Source organism: Sceloporus occidentalis, unplaced genomic scaffold (assembly GCF_023333645.1).
Source record: "Sceloporus occidentalis isolate IW3139 unplaced genomic scaffold, rSceOcc1.0.p SCAF_3, whole genome shotgun sequence".
Lineage (NCBI taxonomy): Eukaryota > Metazoa > Chordata > Lepidosauria > Squamata > Phrynosomatidae > Sceloporus > Sceloporus occidentalis.
The window spans coordinates 62,622,388-62,637,599 of NW_028316983.1; the positions used below are offsets into that span (position 1 = coordinate 62,622,388).

Sequence of the window (15,212 nt, forward strand, 5' to 3'; positions counted from 1 at the left end):
TTACCAATACTTGAACTGTTCAGACGAAGTTTACATTTATATGTTCAGACAGAGGTTTGACATATTCATCACATTTAAGTTATAAAGGTCTGATGAAGCTCAGTAGCAGTGAAAAAAGTTTTTTCTTCTTTATAGATCTGCAGTCTTATGCTACCGGAATGAAAGGTGCAGAAGCTTATTTAAAAACTGAAGCCTGAACCTGCATATGTTTATCCCTGACAACTTTATCAGATTTGTGTTAAATTGGTTCTTCTGACCATGTGCTCAAGTAAGCTTTTTTTTTTTTGGTCCAATTATCATTTGAGCTACGAACTGGTTTACTTACTACATGAATTTTGCCATGTGTACACTATACACACATGGATCAATTCAACCTTCACCCATAACTAGCAAAAGAAAAACACAAACACCAAGAAAGCACAAACAATTGTACAACTAAGCAATCTGAGTAGTCAGACTGTTTCCTAGGAGAGGCAAAGATTTGCAAAAAGATAAGGGACACCATTTTACTATGCCACTGCATATAATGGGACTTGAGCATCCTTGGATTTTGGTATCCAGGTGTGGTCCTGGACCAAACTGCAGCAGATACCAAGGGACCACTGTAATATCTTATTTGTAAGATGCATCTTTAGACCGAGCTCAAGTGAGCTCTTTTAGATTCTAGTTTAAAAAGAAAATGTCCTCACATTTCTTACATACAGGAAAGAACATGGGATACACGGAGTACTTAACTGAAGAGTGCTGTGAAACCCACACGCTTGTAGTCATGTGAGGCAACCATTATTTGTCCTAGTATCTATTGTCCATGGTAAATATGGCAACAATTCCCTATGCCTAATGGATTAATGTGTTTACAACATCTATTATTTCCAGTAGGTACCTCAATGCTACCCTTTGAGAAACAGCTGCAGTTTGGGAAGCTCCACAGATATTTAAGTCTGCAGAAGCTTATGGCTTTGCTATCCAAAATTATTTGTGGTAGATTTTTCCTTTTTAAGTAGAAGTGTCCAAGTAAAAAGCCCATTTTGGTAAAAGTAAATAGCTCTGCTCTTCTACTACTTCACCGACAAATCCTATTATGCATACCCAACACACAGGCTCTGCAGCGTTTAAGCCAAACAAAGTCCATCCATCTAGAACAGCTGTGCTCCTCCCTTAGTGGAAATATGGACACTTGCCAAAAAAGCTTCATTTAGCATGCACCAACAAAAGCAGCTTGACATAATCTTTGCTTGAAAATAAACGGAGCTGCCATATCTGTTAATATCTTTTGCCTCTTCAATCGCACATCATGCATAAAACACTTACACAAAAATTCTTCTATAAAAAGGTAAATGCCCCCAGGGATGCTTCAAGGCAGCCCACCTTGCTTTTCCCAGTCTCTGCCAATTTATTTCAAGAGTGTTTAAAAGCTAAAAATGGACTCAGTGAGCTTCAGTGAAGGAAAAGCACAACAGTCTTTTTTTATGGCAAGTTACTTAGTCATGTAATAATTAAAATAGTAGCATACAGTACACTGGCCATCAGCATCAGTGCTGCAACTGTCTTCACTATCCATGTCAAACAGAAATAGTTGACAGAAATATATGCGAACCTCCAATTTATCTGAGTTCTCATAAAACAGCACTGAAACAGTTTTCTATTGCTAGGTCTAAGTCCATGAGTCCTTAGCCCTATAATTATTGCTTAGAATATCCCCAGGATGCCAACTAATTTCCCCCCCTTGGTTGGACTGCCATTCAGGAGATGATCTTCAACAGGGACTGTGGGAGGGAAGGGGAGAGTTAATCTTTCCCTTTTCACATTCTGAAATTGCCCCACCTCTCCACATGGCAAACACAGAATAAAGTTCTGCTACTGGTGCCAACTGGATATTTTCCTTAAGCTTAACTGGCATACAAAAGGACATTTACAGCCATTTGGAAGGAATGGTTAAGTCTTTCTGCATTGTGGGACAATAAAATCAACCCCTACCCCCAACATAAATTAGGAAAATATCTTCCATTAGTGTCAATGGAAGAGTTTGTCCTAAACTTAATGTATGGAGTAGGGGGGATTTTCCACTAGGAGAGAAAGATTAGGGGTTGAAAGAAGGCCAAGGGATGGAGATGCAAGCCAAGAGATGGAGATGAATGGAGGATTAAGAAGAAAATTGTGTTTATTGCTCTACTAAAAGTTTATGTAATAATGGCAGCAGATCCTTCTCCAGGTACTACTAGTATGTGTTTGATCCTGATTGTGTGTAAATATGTGTGTGTGTGTGAAAGAAAATCTTTGTATATCCTGTCCTACATAGAAAGGTGATGCTTAAACCAGGGCTTCTTGCTTGTCTTATGCTTTCTTTGTATATGTCTATGTATAGATAGTGGGGCTTGGGAAAACATCTTAAATCCCTACTACAAAGAGAAACAGCACCAAAATCTACAGATCATTGAATCCTTCCACCTCTGCCCTGCTATCACTTTTGCCTTTTCTTTTCAGGCTCTCTTTGTCTCTTTTATGTTGTCCAGTCAAGTTATGCACTATTGTATTTTATTTTGAATTTAATTCATGGAGATAATGATGAATGATGAAAGTAGTACTTAATTGAAGTGGAAATGCTTTAATTTTAGGAAATTAATTGGGAATGATTTCCTGTTTTATTCTTGACTTACTTCTGGATAGCAACCTTTCTTTAAAAAAAAACTATTTTGGTGTGCAACTTTTGGGCATAAAAACAAAGGGTTGATAAAGACTAACATTATATAAGTCACAATAGCTCTGTTAATCTTTAATGTGCTATTGAAATCTGTAGTAGTTTTTGCTGCATTATACTAACACAGAAACCCCCTGGAAGTGTTCAGGAGAAAGAGGGAGTATTTCTAGGCATGGGAGAGGAGAGAAAGGAGGCTCGTGAAAAACAAACTACTAGACACTCTTTTCTCTTTATTGTTTATTCCACACTCTAGTAAATTTATTATAAACAAAAAGGAACTACTTACTCACTTGAGACAATCTGGGCCACTACCCAGAAATGGAAAATAACTGAAGAATTTATTTCAATTGACATGATTTAGATGAGAAACTAACTGTCTTCTGTAAAACTTAAATAAATAGTATTTCCAAATTTCCATACAGAGATAAAATGAATGTATAGAAATGCTGTGCAAATGTGTATGAGCTTAGGTTTCAAATCTTTAATGGGTCTAGTATCCCCCCTGTCTTTGATTTCCACGTTTAAACAGCAATTGGGCATTTGGCATAAAAACTACTTAAGGAAAAGCTGCTCCCTGATGCATGCATGCTATTTTTGTCCACCTTTTGCTTTAAGCAGCTCTCATGCTAACCCCTGAATTGCTTTTCTAAACTTTGTAGAAGCACTGAGAAGTATGTATGACCTGAAACTCTGGCCCCTGATCACTAGCAAAGCTGTAAATTGTCTCTTTTTTGAATATATGAAGCTTCTCAAGCTATTCTTTTCACTCAGTTTACCTTCATGCCATAAGCAATTTGTGACATTTCAGAATATTAAGCTGAACCAAACATAAAAGTACCATACCTTTGAAAGATGCAAGAGCTTGTCAAAGATGCTTTTTGAACTATAACTCCCAGACATGCCCAGTCAGCACTGCTATTGGCCATGCTAGCTGGGAGATATGAGGGTTTGTAATCTAAAAAATTAATTTCTCTAAGTGTTTGTACAGACCGGCTTGAAACACTGGCGTGGAGGTAGCATGGGGGCATGCCGTTTGGACGTCCCCTCCGCTGACACTGCCCCCATGCCAATGTCACACCACCCGCCCAACTGCACGGCAGGCGGCATCACAGCATTTCCTTGGTGTGGTGTTCATGCGCCACATGCCGAAAGGAGTTCTGAAAGGTGCCATCATGGCAGGAAGGGCGGCTTTTTGCCAGCTCTAAAAGGAGCTGCATTTTGCCATTTTTTTAGAGCTGGCAAATGCCAGACTGGGGCCATGGCATGCAGTTGCCGCAGCCTCAATATGGCGCTGAAAGGGGCGTCGAGATGCCATTCTGTTGAGGTGGTCTGTAGAGCCCTTAAGTTCACTGAATACATGCAGTTACTCAAGCAAGAAAAAGTATACTAGGGGCCAACAACTATTCAGACTTACATATTGGGTGTAGAGTAGCTATCTAAAGACATGGGAAAGCCAGTAAAAAAGGAAAGGTTTTTCTTTGATTTATCTAAAAAAGAGTTAATGAACAGCAAAGAAAAGGAGCAACATAAGGTCTGCTGCCACATCACTTGCTCACAAAGAAGAAAAATCCCTCCCAACACACCAGAACAGAATCCTAATTCTGCTAACATTACAAACCCAAGGTAGTATAAAAAGACAGTGTTTATGCCTGCAGAAATCAACCTGTCCAATAGCCATCAGCGAGTCAGAAAACAGCAAAAATGCTGGGAGGTGAGCTGCCATGTTTAAGACACAGGCAACCTATGATTTAGGAATTGGTGCTGTTTATAAAATCTAGTGGAATTCTACCTTTTGTAAGAGCAAAATTTCTAGTTCATGATTGCAGGAATGCAGTGTGAAGCATTCATCAAGTTTATAATCTCTACATTAAACCCTGTATAGAACACAGCAACAACTGGGTAAGTTACTTGTTTTGTCCCACAACTCCCCCAAACCAGTAACCCACATGCTCAACAGCCATGCTGGCTAGAGGATTTTGGAAGCTATAGTCCAAAAATATAACTTTCCCAAGCTTTGTGTTTCCATTATTTCACCCCTCCTTTGCGGGGGAGAGCTACTCTTTTAGTGAAAAAGCACATATATTACCACAAGCTCATATTAACCATCTTCTACTTTTCTTATTTCAGTTCTCCAAATATCAAGGTGAATGTAGGCACACAATCAGTTTTATGAAGATTTATTCTGAAACAAGTGCAATTGAATTGTATGGGACATTCATCCAAGCAAACATCACAGAATGATTGCAATATCTGTCATACGTTCATTTTTCACATGATTAGTGACAAAAAAAATCTAATTCCTTTTTTGCAGCTGTTAAATTGCCTCTAAACTTCAAGGCAGATTCATGTAAACCAGCCTGATTAGACTAAAAGCAACATCTATGTGCTATCATTTTTGTTCCTGAACAAACAGCATGAATACAGTGCTGAAAAACAGCTTGGATCTGTGGGTTATATTCCATGACTAAGCAGGTTTGGAAGGGAGACAGAGCTTTTTGTTTAAAGCTAGAAATGACTGTAGTATGAATCCACACATAGGCTATTGCTATGTTAACTTCTTGTTCTTTTGGAAACACCTATAGGCTTCTTCCTTCTCGGTCTCACTGATTTTAAAATCTTTCTTCAACAAATGAAGTTATTTTTGAAGCCTTTGATACTACTGCATCTCTCCTTTATCTCATTTTGAACATTAAATATAAACAAATAGAGAAGGGTACAAAGCATTGCAGCATGAACCTTTCCTGAGGAAGCCCCATTTATCTGACAGAGTACGGACCAAGGAACTGTCAAAAAGTGGAATCAATCAAAAAGGTAAACCCAATCTTTTTTTTTTAAACTTGCAAATGTAAAATTGAATACTAGATGGAGCTAACTTGACTGAGGGCGGGGGGGGGGGGGAACAGCACACCAAGTAGCACTGGGAGGGGAGCAACAGTGGTCGAAAGAGCAGTCTGTGGGTTGAATTGGCTATAATTTAGATCTCATGGCTGCTCTTTTGACCATTGCTGCTACTTTCTCCTCCTTCTCAGTCTACTCAGCACACTGGTATTTCTCTCTCTCTCTCATCTGACTTGGTGACATCTAGTGTTCAGTCTTGCATTTGCAAGCTAAAAAAAGATGATTCAACCGATTCCACTTTTTGACAGTCCTTCAGTTCCTGACCTGTCAGATAAGTGGGGCCTTCCAGTATACTTGTGTAACCCATGGGGCTCCTATCAACCCTGCTGACACTTTCCTCTTGTTTACATATGCTGCCATTTTGGCTGTATAAGACATGTGACCCTTGCCTTTGAACTCAGGAGACAGAGGGAACAATGCCTGACAGTTTCAGCTGATCCAAATGTGTAAGTAAGGTGAATGAACAAGCATTTATCTAATTACAAGCTGGACAGAGATACTAAAATGGTGATCAAACCTATAACTTAAAATGCCATGCACTTTTAAGACTGTAAGGGGATGAAATACATGGACCAAATAAAGTGGTTTCAAACCGCTTTGGAGGCTGAACATTTAGATTACACATGCCTCCAAACTGGGCAAAAACCGCATTGAAATCACACTCCAGGGCTAAAAACTGGAGCAAAAAGAACCTGTGATATTCTGACTAAGATGGAAAAAGTGCACCTTTGTAACTGCAAAGAAACACCCTGACACAAAAGTAGTTCTGAAGCAGCAATCCATCCTAACCTCAATCCTAAAGGTGCACTTAAATGCACCACTGCAGGTATGCATTAAAAAATGACAGAACCAGCATACCCAAGCAGTCAGGGAAGGAATGCAAAAAAGTGAAAGTGTGACACCTTCAATGGATGTAATTACAACATACACAAACCAGACAGTCCAAGATGGGGTGGGGTGGGGGGTAAGGGGGCACGTGGGAGAGCATGATTGTGCTTTGCCCATGTTTTTCTGGGCACACTGATATTTTGTTGCCCAGTGGAGGATCACAGATGCCACGGCGTGGCCATTCAAAGGGGGTGGCCATCCAATTGGATGGCATCTAGGCAGCAGGCAGGTGCCAGAAGAGTGTTTGTGCGATGGTATGCTTACATGGTGGGGAGGTGACCAAAAACAAATATTAGCCAGTGCCATGGCTTCACGCTGTGCCACGTGTGTTCAGGCTGCCTTGGGAGCAGCCAGCGGTGGGGTTCAACCACTTTGGGAAAAAGTAAGTTCAAGCTACTTTTCCCCACTCATTTGTTTCACCCCTTAGTGAAGGTTAATGAGGGCAATACCCCAAGCAGAACAGTACTGCTGTATCTTCAATGTCAATGGGGCCACAGTCCTGGAGGCTGGGTCCCACTACTACAGCCAGGGGCTCCACAAGGCTCTTCATATCCAACCTGTCCATCACCAAACCAGGCAGCAGCACTTCTGTATAGGAATTTTAAATGGCTGCTAGCTAACAAGGACAAAGTGGCTCCCATACCAAAACACCATCTAGGCATGCTATTGAGGGTCAATCCCAATTCATGCTTGGCCTACAAAAAGCATGCATAAGCTAACAACATACCTACAAGGAATGCACCCTCTAGCATTATCACTATAGCACAAAAGAATGTGTTTGGACTGTGCATATTTATGGATCCTCATAATTTTTACAAATGAATGCTCCTTCCCTTGCAGCCTATTTCCAGAAATGTTATGAAGATCTGTAAGAGTATGAATCTTGGAGCCTTTTTTTTTTTTTTTTGGGGGGGGGGGGGTCACAGCACGCCTTGATCTTCAGTTTTTACTGTCAAATTTATAGATGTGATGTTTAATTTAATGATAAACTGTGGGGTGGAGTGGAAATCTATGCAGAGATCAAACATTTAATGACTGGGCACCCAACAGCCATGTTTTGTGGTACTGGTTTTGTATTGTCAAGATGTCAATAGACTCAAAAATGTTGGAAGCCCCTGCTGGAGCCTAAGAAGAATATGCTATGTTCAGCCATCCACTACTATAATTAGGTAATAGAAAAAGTAAGAAACAAACAGAACATGAGCAACTTCCAGACTTTCTAAACAACTAAGCATGGAACAATTAGACCTGAAGTAACAGTACCACTCAAGATTCCACAGCCACTCTTGAGATAACTCAACTTTACATCCTTCATTCCTGCTATCTGACTGCAGCAATGCCACTTGGAGACAAACTATATTATAAGATTATTATATATTAGCAGAGGCTCTGGCTACAGACAGATCCAGTACAGTACAAGAGTAAACTTTGTGTGAGGCAAACAAGCATTAGTTCAACGCTTTCTCAGTGCACAGTAGTTGCCCCTCTGTTTCAATATGACATAAAATGTACTATATTACTACACTCAGAGTGCCATAGGTTCAAAGACCAACATATTTTAAAGAGCTTTTTGCTACAGGAGTGCAGCTGGAAAGAGTAATCTCTGAAGTCTTGATACTAGTTGCTCTTGTTTCCATGGGGCATGTTTCTTCCAGTAATATGGGAACTACTCCATAAAATCTGAAGAAGCTCTGAAAATAACCTGCTGAGTTGCTTCAACAACAACCAGAGTTGCTTGAATACTGCATAATCACTGATACTTAAGCCATTATCTCCTGCTAAACTGTACACTCAGATGTATTCCCCCAGTGATGAGGCTTAACGATGGACAAGACATCACCTTTATTTGTATCAACTATTTGTGACAGCTATAAGGCAGAAAGCAAGTTAACAAAATTGCAGGTACAGACTGTAGAAGAACTATGTGTTTTTATTATGGGCTAAAATTTAAAAGGTAGTAATTTTAATACTTATTCTGATCCAATTTTCAAAATGCAGACACTAAACATTTCAGATCTGAATCTTCTAAATCTCCTAAAAGACGAACAGAACTCTGTGCAAGGTTACGTCAATGTTCATTTTCAGTCTCATTTTTAAGAACTGCATGACTGAAGAGAAATCTGATTCAATTAACAGTGTAATGATTTAGGAGGTACTAAGAAAAACGACAGACAGGAATTAGAAACTGAACAGATTTCCACCACAAGACACAAGACTTTAGCTGGCAGACAAATGGTACACTGATCATAATACTCAGGCCTTGCAGATGTGGAATATAATGCCGTGCAGAGCCATTTCAATGCATTTCATTAAAGCTGGGAAGGAAGAAAACCCATGCCTGTTAAAATTATTTGCAAGTATGCCCCCACCATCATAAATTTATATTACTCAGCTATGCATAAGAACCGAAAGGAAGTAAACCAATGATAGTTTACTAGTGTGCAGAGGCTGCTATATAAGTGTGAAGAGGCTCACAGTGTCTTGTAATTTTAACAACGTTTTGTTCTTGCTTTAGCAGAGTTATGGGACACACAAAAATCTCAGTTTAACATCTTTGTTCTTCCTGTGGCTGAACACAAGTAAATAGTGAAATAAACATGACAACTATATAAATCTAGCTTATACAGAAATTTTAGTTTAATGCTATGTTTTCTATTTTTTTTAAAAAAAATATGGATTTTGAATTATTGATTGATTTTAATTTGTATTGGTTTCATATGCTCTTTTAACTGTTGTTATGTGTAATGTTATGTGATCTGTTGTTATTCCCCACCTTGCTCTATAGGAAGAAGTGGATAAGAAATCATCATCATCTATAAAAATGTATTTTGGTGATGTTAACACTACACAAGCTTAGGTAAATGTCATGGGTGGAGAGGAATCCATACATGATAAAACTGGCTTCATTAAAACTCTTGGCACATAGCATAACCCTATATATAATGCTACATATGTTCTGAAACCTACAAAAATACATTGAAGAGCAGGATAGACAGTCAGGTTGGAAACCAGGAGGGTCAACTAAACCTTGAAACTACAGCCCAAAAAGAAAATGCTCCTCTCAAAAATCAGATTACTTCCCATCAATCCAAAGCTATCTTTCTGGTTTACATATCTTCTTAAATCTGACTACTTATATAATGGTACTCCATAAACTCACATTGGTCCATGAGGGTAAAATACAAAATCGCCATACATAGGATGACACCTAAGTCTAAGGCAGTATCTGTTGCTATCTGTTTCATGTTTCATCTGTTCCACGTTATATGGAGGGGGGGGGGGGGGGGGAGAAGGCAGATGACCCTGTCCTTTCTAAAAGGTAAAAAAGGAGGTATGGTACAGGGTAGCAAAACTCTGTATTACCATCACATAAAAGAACTCACTTCCAAAATTATTCACAGTACTATCCTCAAAACACACTAGATGAATACATCCGACATAGGGGAATGGCAACTGCTCCCCCCCCCCCCCAATGTGCCAGAGATTGGTATCTTATATTGACTGCAACTGTTCCCTATTTTCTGAAAATTCACCAGGGACTGGCAGCCAATGGTTTGGAGAATGGCACAGGTCTAGGAAACACCATTTTGAGTAGCATGAGTGTAGCTACTATTGAGAATATGCACAACACTTTCAACCTTATGCAGAAAAAGTGATGGCCATTTACATTATTAGAAAAGACGTTAATACTCGGAAAGATAGAGGGCAGTAGAAAGAGAGGAAGGTCATGCACCAGATGGATAGTCAAAGAGGACATGGTCCTAACTCTGTAGGAACTGAGTAGAGCCATGAAGGCTAGGATGTCTTGAAGATAAATTCATTCACAGGTTCATCAGAGGCTGAAGTCGACTGGGCACAATTAACGACAATAACACAGATGCTATGTCAATATTCTTGAGTGGATGCTCTTACTGTTGTTTTTAAAAATACATTGTATGAGTTTATTAATATAACATTTTACCTTAGAAACCAAAAAATTACTCACGTTCTAGCTCAAAAGTGTTCTCAGCTATTAACTAAACCCTCATACACACACACACACAGTGCACCCGCGCTTTATGCGGTCTTGAGCATACACGCTCAAGCTGTGGGGCGCATGCAGGGTGCAAGGGGTGGTGCATCCCATTCAAATGTTTCCAATGGGGCTCGAGCATAGGCGGAATTCGCCTTATGTGGCGGGGTGTGGAATGGATCCCCTGCGTAAGGCAAAGGCAGACTGTATATACACACACACATACACACACACACACACACACACCATATTTCCTCTATTTATTTAATTTTTGTCCCTACCACCCACCCCAGGAACAGTGTTTTCTTTTTAATTTCTTTTTCCTCCCATGTGGAAAATCATTTTAACTGTTTCCTTAACAATTTCATACCCCTTCTTCTCAACAAACTCAGTCATTGTTTTCTAATTATTAACCTTAACATCTTCTTTCAGTTGACTAAAATAAACCCTCCTTTTTCCATTCTATAATGAAACATCATATATTCTGATACATGATACTCTTACTGTCTTTGAAACTGAAAGATGCAAGGGTGACCCAGCATGTGCAAATTTTTCCAATTAAGGAGGGCTTCAGAGCAGAGTAAAAAGAAAAGATGTAGGTTCATTCTTCTGAATAATCAAAAGCCAAAATCCTAAGATTTGGTTTAAAATGCAATCTATGCAATGGACTACAAGCCTTCACAAAATGTAAAACCAATGTATAATTTAGAGTAAATGTTGCTTGCCGCTATCTTCCCAATAAACCAAAACCAGGACTCTATAAAACAGTAATTGCTATATAAATATAGAGGATGGGCAGTGCAATTTATGATGCTTTGCTAGTTTTGTCAGCAGTGTCACACCACAGAATTACTGGCGCATAAGTCACTATTTCATTTCTCATATACATAATATAGTAACCTAGACAATTACATGCTTGGCAACACTAATATTGAAGGCTTAAAAATTTAATGTTGGTCTTATTGATCTGGATTAGAAGTAATAGAAATTTCAACTCTGGTAAAATTACCAATGTAAATGCATTGTCTAAGACTATGCTTTCTTTCCCCAAATATTTTTTTCCTCTAGAAATGGACCAAAGACACACTTTTAATGCACAAAAGCTTCTTCCCTCTATTTCTTTTTAAATAGAGCAGACGGTTCTATTTCATGTTGAATAGGATACAACAGAAAAGGTTAGCATCAGCTAGATTCTATGCAGCCAGCAAACACAGAAATATGTCATGTTTGAGAGCCAAAACTCTCCCCAGCCCCCCTCCACTGAACAGTACAAAGGCGCAAGCTTAATTTTAAGATATTTTTGACTTAGGACATAGATGAAAATGTTCATAAAGGATATAATTTGAGATAATTTTCATGTAATTCTCCATATGCCTTGGCTAGTTTCAGTTCAGGCATTCTCACATCTATAGCATTTATTTAAATATTCAGAGTTCAAAATGATACGGATATAATTCAGTAAATTTGCACACTAAACATACCTACATCATCTTCTCTCTTCTTAAATGGGAATGAACATATCATGAAGAGGAGAGGTTGTTCTGATGTACAGAAAACCAGTAGGTCAGGAAGAAAGAACCTAGCTTAGCTTTCCTCCTGACACTGATTTTTATTGTGAAAAGATTTTGTTGTTATAAGAAAATGAGCTACAAAAAGGTCTCCATATGATGGCAACAAATTCATTGCTCTATGGATAAATATACATGTGTGCCCTTACAAATGACCTTGACGTTTGGGGAAAGGAGTAACAACTGAAAGGACAAGAAACACTTTTAAAAACTGCTTTAGGAGTTTAAAAAGACTTTATATGATAAGAATCAGAGCAAATGAATTTGAACTAATAGAACAACTGCAAGAAAGAGTAGAGAGAAAAACAATTGAGGGAACGTATACTTTACTTTTTTTGCTTTGGGTAAGTGTTATTTGAATTGAGAATGCTAACCAAAATCACTGATTTCTTAAAGGATGGTGTAGTATCACCTTTAAACATTGGATGGCAGTGTTTACTTACAGAGTTTGAAATTTATTTGACAAGTGTTTGCCTATGCTTCAGACTTCTGTTTGATAATATGCAAGTACTTAAAATGCATACCAACAAATGGGTTATTCTGCTAGACACTTCTGACCATTGATTTGTGTAAAACCCCTCAGGGAGTCTGTATTTTCTCCCTTTTTTAATGAGTTCTGAACTTCACTTTATAACAGTGATGCGAATCTCTAGATGCACTATATTTGATTTGTAGCCAATGATCTCAGCTACATATTTACATATACAGGAATAGGTTGCAATAATAACCTGGAAAAGTTTATTAAAATCTTTTTATCATAAATATGCTCCCTGTAATGGTTACAACTGATAAAGAGAAACCAGTCTGTGAACAGAATCTACTGTAGGCAGACCCTAGGCACAAATGAAGTGGATTCTGGTATCAACTACTTCTGTCTAATCATGCTGCCTCACATATGTTACCCACAAATGATACAAAAGATGAACAACTATTCTCTAAGCATATCCTTTTCTTTACATTTTGTTCTACTCTTTAGACCCTTGCTTGACACCTTTACCCACAATGGAAAAAAACTGATGCATGGTCATGTATGTCATCTCACCAGAGGGAGAGGGGAAGGAAAAGTCTCTGTACAGTCAGAAGTGGTCATTCCAACTTAGGGCACCCCTAAGGTGAATCTATCATGGGGTTATCTTGCAAGATTTGTTCAAAGGAGGTTTGCCATTGCCTTCCTCTGAGACTGAAAGCATGTGACTTGCCCAAGGTCACCCAGAAGGTTTCATGAGCAAACAGGAAAACGAGCCCTTAGGCGTGATCCAGCACTCAAACCACTGCATCACACTGGACACCTGTGTTACTAGCCTGCTCTATTTTTTACAGTAGAAGCTGATTTGTTCTCTCAGTCAGATTAGACATACCTTACATTTGATTTAACATCAAGAAAAAGCAGCTGCTTCAAAAGAATCTAAGAATCCAAAATTAAGGAGTTGGTTGGATCTACTGATTCTAAGCCTGCTGGAAAAAAAAATCTCTTCTGGTTCTTTCCTTGGTGGTGATGCGAAAATGTTACTCTGAGAGGAGTGAAGCACTCTTCGAAGGAGCACACTCTCTCTACAAGGATAGAAAGGGAGTCCAGTCTGAGGCTGCATGGTCAACTGAGAACAGGTGATGGGGCTTGTGTTAAGAAGCTGTGCGGAGGATTAGCTCAGGATCTCTCTCTCTCTCCTCTTTCCTGGCCTTTATTGTTCTCTTTTTTTCCTTTTGGAAAGGGAAATAAATTACTCTGCCTTAACAGTCCAACAGTCCTAACAGCCTTTAGAACTCCTGATGGAAGCAGGGTCAAATTTCAAGTCCAAGGTCAATGCAACACCTGCAACAAGCACATGGAATGCATCATCTTACTTTGGTCCCCTATCATCACAAAACTAATGGGCTGGTGGAATTATTCAATGCAACTCTGGGAACTATGGGCCTGAACAGACAGGCCAAAATAAAGCTACTTTGGGTCACTTTAGAGGTATGCTGTTTAAATGACACACGCATTTTAAGAGGCCAGAAGCTGCGCCAAAGCAACGCTTCAGTCCAAAGCCTCCAGGTGGCTTTGGTACAGCTTCTAGACTCTTAAGACGCATGCATCATTTAAACAGTGTGCTTCCAAAATGACCCAAAGCAGCTTTATTTTGGCCTGTCTGTTTGGGCCCTACGATACATAAGTTTGTGAATGAGCACGCCGATGACTGGGACTTGACCCTAGAACACCTTTTGTGCTTATAGACTATGTCTGTGCCACACCCAAGCCTTGGTCATTCACCCTTTGAGTGAGTCTATGGCCATAATGTGAAAGGGACATTACAGCTTGGCGAAGATAATATAGGGGGCTCTGCCTGCTTCAGAGACTAGTGTGGTTGATTTTGTAATCAACCTGCAGAATACTCTCAGGGAGACATGGACAGTTGCTCATGAGAGCCCCAACAAGCACAACAAGACCAGAAAGCCTGATATGACCAGTGTCTCAGAGAATGCTGTTTTGAGAAGAGATCAAGTGATGCTCCTGAAGGCAATCTGGTCTGGTAAGATAGAAATTTCCTGGGAGGGCCAGGCACAGTGATTAAGCACACTGGGACACTGAACTACCTACTACAATTTCCAGAGTTTAATACTAAGTCAAAAATATACAGTATCACATGAATTCACTAATTCTTTTCTTTCCTAAATTACAACATTTAATCACAGCCCGTGTGCTTCCAGCCTACAGTTATTCCCAGACTGGGATTTGATAATAAGCTTTCCCATTATCTGGGCAACACAGCCCAGGAGTATGGTCTCCCCTCCATGTAAACAAAGGGTTAGTAATGTGTTGAGTAAGTTACATTTATTGGTTGTCAGCATCACAGAGGAGATCACAAGAAACAACTGTCCAATGGGAATGGCCTATTGGGCAGAAGCATGAAGGTTGAAGATGCTTTCCCAGGAAGGGGTGTAAAATCTCAGGTTGCTATGAGGCACAGTTTCGAACATAGGGAAACTTGGAACTGAGATACCTGCCACACCAGGGGAAGTTCTGGTCACAGACTGGACCATGCAGATCTAGACTCCCAGCCTCCCCCATGAACATCCAGGACTCCATTGGTATCATAAACAGAATAGGAAATGTGTAGAAAGAAGCATTAGGGAAATTATGTCTCTTTTTAAGCTGTGCTGAATATTA

General features: G+C 39.4%; 1 protein-coding gene across 6 annotated transcripts in view; it reads right to left on the reverse strand.

Moving 5' to 3' along the window:
* ANKS1A (ankyrin repeat and sterile alpha motif domain containing 1A) overlaps window positions 1-15,212 on the reverse strand; it is a 185,893-nt gene that overhangs the window by 79,887 nt on the left and 90,794 nt on the right. The window lies entirely within an intron of this gene.